Genomic DNA, 4,518 nt, shown 5'->3' on the forward strand with positions numbered 1-4,518 from the left:
CTTTCCCTCTGTCCGCCTCTCCAGCTGGGGTCAGAGGTCACTTATTACTTAAGACCATGCTTTCCGTGAGCTTTCATCTGGGCGAGCGAGCGAGCGAGCGAGTATGATGTTATTGTGCAGATCTCCATCCCCTCGGGAGCTCCATGAGCTTCGTCTCGCTGACGCTCGTATGACTCAGTGCTGGAGACCTGGAGTCAGGAGTGTGAAGCACTGTTTCTCTTTAGATTACTGTGTCTCGCACGCACACGTACACACACACACACACACACGCACGCACGCACGTACACCACACACACACACACACACACACAACACCACACCACAACACACACGCATGCACACACACACGCACGCACACGTACACACACACACGCACGCACACACACACACACACCACACCACGCACGTACGCACACACACACACACACGCACGCACACGCACACACGACACGCGGACACACACACGCACACACGCACACACACACACACACACACACGCACGCACGCACACACACACGGAAACACGCACGCGCACACACACGCAGGCGCATGCGCACACACACACTGATTGCAGTTCCTGTTTCTAGGAACCCATCAGTATCTTTCCCAAATGTTTTCCACTGATCACCTAAGGTAAGACATTGACATGGACAGTCAATTTATAAGGTTTAAGACCTACCATAATGACCTAAATATGAAGGCATACAATGCTTCTGAATATTCATTGACTCTTTATTTCTGGTAATAAATATCTGGTAAATTCATTTATTTAGGGCAGAGGGGTGCAATAAAGGCCTGCACCAAACAACAGTATGCATATATTGCACAAGGAATATCAAGAAATATGGAATGAACGGGGGATGGATGAACAGTAACTTGTCTTTATAACATTTGCAAATTCATTGTGATGATATATGGCCATGTGAAGGAGATTCAATAGTCTAGTTTTTATACACTATGCAGTTTTGTTCTCCCAGTCAGAAATTCAATGGAAAATAATCAATAATGACTACACCACGCCGCCCTCCTGGTGAAAACAACTTGTAATCCAATGTTTCTGGAAGGACTGATTCCTTCCTCACTGCCAATGGGCTTTTTCTTTAGGTCTTGTAAGTGTGGGATACAGTACTTCTTCTTCAGCTCTTGTAAGTGTGGGATACAGTACTTTACGTTCTTTAGGTCTTGTAAGCGTGGGATACAATACTTCTTCTTTAGGTCTTGTAAGCGTGGGATACACTACTTCTTCTTTAGGTCTTGTAAGCGTGGGATACAGTACTTCTTCTTTAGGTCTTGTAAGCGTGGGATACAGTACTTCTTCTTTAGGTCTTGTAAGCGTGGGATACAATACTTCTTCTTTAGGTCTTGTAAGTGTGAGATACAGTACTTCTTCTTTAGGTCTTGTAAGCGTGGGATACACTAACTATTCTTTAGGTCTTGTAAGCGTGGGATTCAGTACTTCACGTTCTTTAGGTCTTGTAAGCGTGGGATGCAGTACTTCACGGCAGACCACATTTCCCCTGGACATTCTATTGCCCTAACAGAGTTCTCCTTGCAGAGGGACAGAGACAATGACAGAGGATGTCCTTGAGGACACTGCTAATAAGCAAGCATCACCTATGCACTCATTCAGTGAGAGGAGAAGAGTCGTCTGCCTAATTTCACCCAGTCCTTCCACCTCATGCCCTTGTCAAGCCGCCAACTCTGGGACAGCGGGACAGACTGTCTAGACTATTAATCATCCTCGGAAGAGTGCATTTTAAATCACACTTCAATTAATTCCAGCAAATCAAGGCAAAAAAAAAATTAAACATTCCATTTACTCCTTTGTTTTAACTTTCAGGCGGGTATTCCTTGACTGTCATTGAGTCCTAGAAGGTCAGCTTCTTGAATCAATAGCATACTTCCCCCAAATCAAACTAGATTTCATATAGGGAGGTGTTGTGTGTGGAATCAAACTAGATTTCATATAAGGAGGTGTGTGTGTGTGGAATCAAACTAGATTTCATATAGGGAGGTGTGTGTGTGTGTGAATCAAACTAGATTTCATATAGGGAGGTGTGTGTGTGTGGAATCAAACTAGATTTCATATAGGGAGGTGTGTGTGTGTGGAATCAAACTAGATTTCATATAGGGAGGTGTGTGTGGAGGTGCAAATCAAACGAATGCACTCAAGGTTTTGACAGACTTACTTGGGTGTTATACTATAACAGATACACTGAGAACGGTAGATATAGTGTCAAAACATGTCTCAGTGAAGCATGACATAACAGACATTAGGGGAAAGGGAGGAAGGACCTCATTGAAAAGTATTTGCAAACAGAGTGACTCTCCATGCACCCAAACCACAGGAGGCTGAGTGAGTTCTGAAAGGGGCTATCTGGAGGAGCTCAGGATGAATCTGCCTGAAGGAGGGCAATAGTACCACAGAGTGGCAGAGAGAGAGAGAGAGAGAGAGCATGAGAGAGAGAGAGAGAGAGAGAGAGAGAGAGAGAGGAGAGAGAGAGAGAGAGAGAGCATGAGAGAGAGAGAGAGAGGGGCCAGAGAGAGAGAGAGAGAGGGAGAGAGGGAGAGCATGAGAGAGGGGGAGAGTTAGATGGCATGCAAGGAAGAGAGGATGAGTGAAAGACTGGGAAAAGGAGAGCTTGAAATGTTTCCTTTGTCAAAGTAATTGCTCTCAGCCATTCATGTGTGAGGAACTGCTGAAGATTATAGGATTTGCTGGCATGTAGATTCTTTCTCCGTGGAAGATGCTTTTGGAGAAGTCTTAAAAGCAGGGCTGAGCTGAGGCGGCGTCTCTCCCATCTATTTAAATGCATAAATGCATAAATATCTAAATGCTTAAACACCACGCTCTTCTGAAGGCATCTGCCTTTATTTCCCCAGACAGGCAGAGAGGCGAGAACGGAGCACATTAACACGATGGCTGTCAACAGGAACAATCCAGGTGTCAACCACGGCCGGGGCTGCATTATAGAGGACTGGAAATAGGAGCCAGGGGTGTGGGGATGATGATGATGGTGGTTCACCTAAAATGCCTGCAAGTGCAGAGACACCAGGCTGACCGCTGTGTGTGTGTGTGTGTGTGTGTGTGTGTGTGTGTGTGTGTGTGTGTGTGTGTGTGTGTATGACAAGGGAAAGGGTGTTGATCGGTCGTATTTTTCAGCTTAATATTAACAGTGGTTTTCACTAATATTGTTTTTTTTCCACTCTGGTTTAAGATATTGAAATTCACAACATGAGCACAGTCAACAAACACTAATTGGGGGGGAGATTCTCCCCACTGATAGACACAATCAAATAATTACAAACAAAATTACTGTAAGCCAATTTTATGTTTCACAGAAGCAGAAAGGGTGCTTTCTGAATTTGAAAATGAGATTATTACCAGATCAAAAACAATAAAAAAAAAAGCTGATATTTGCATTTGTTGTTTGTTATTTACAAGCTCAGTTCAAAGAATGCATTTCCATTTCAAAGAGTTTGAAATCTGTGTAATTCCTTGTCCGATCATTAGAAAAAACAAAGGATGAAGTTATGTTCTCTAGAAGATAAAAGAAAGCCTCCTTCCTAAAAAACAAAAATAGGCTATTCTGTGAACTTGTCCTTCCCTTAACTCCCATCCCATAACTGTAGATGTGTTAGATCAAAAGCCCCAACAAGACAATTTCATTTCAAGGTGAGAAAGTTATGACTAAATGAAATCTGTATTTTGAGCTCGCACAGAGCCATGTCAATCTACTCACATGTGAGCCACATCACATGTGTTGCCGTTCAAGCCTAAATATGATGTGTCTGTTTCCAATCCCGTTCTTTGACAGGCAACTTCAGTCTGCGGAGAAGGAAGCCATGGCCACACTTCTGAGGGCTTGACTGTGACAGGATGAATTAGCGTCACGCCTGCCAGACCGGGACAACAGATGCTGATCAGCATTTCCCCATCTTTTCTCATGATTCTCAATCTGCATACTTACAAGCATTATTAAACTCCCAACCAGGGCCACTGATTGACTTTGAGATGGGAACCTGTCCTGTATAGTACCATTCTGTTTGCAGAGCACTGCTGCCAGGCAGGCGCACACAACATCTCAGGCAGCGCTCTTCTGAACCTGTGTGCTGAACCCATCTCAGGTGTTCCTCCAGGGACTCTCACTGCCTCCTCAGCGCAGTAATCCCACTAATGGCACCAGGTCTCTCTGGGCTGCCTCACTTGGGCCAGAAGCCCATTGTCTTCATAGTGGCCACCTGGAGACCAGCTGAGGTCATAAACCCAAGTGACCTTCCTCTTGACGGGACGCCCACACCACACCAACTCTAATCAGGCTAAAAGCAGCCCGGGTGTGGGGCGCACAGGACCAACCCCAGGGAATGAGAACGCTTGCAAGGTTATAAAACTGGTCTCGGATAAACAGCCCTTTAAGTAAATAAAGAGCATTCCTGTTATCTCTCCTGCAATTGGAAAGATTGAACAGTTTGGCAGTAAAGTCTATCTTGCTGGTTTGCCGAGCAAAGACCTTACTG

The sequence above is a fragment of the Clupea harengus genome, chromosome 17 (genome assembly GCF_900700415.2).
Source record: "Clupea harengus chromosome 17, Ch_v2.0.2, whole genome shotgun sequence".
Lineage (NCBI taxonomy): Eukaryota > Metazoa > Chordata > Actinopteri > Clupeiformes > Clupeidae > Clupea > Clupea harengus.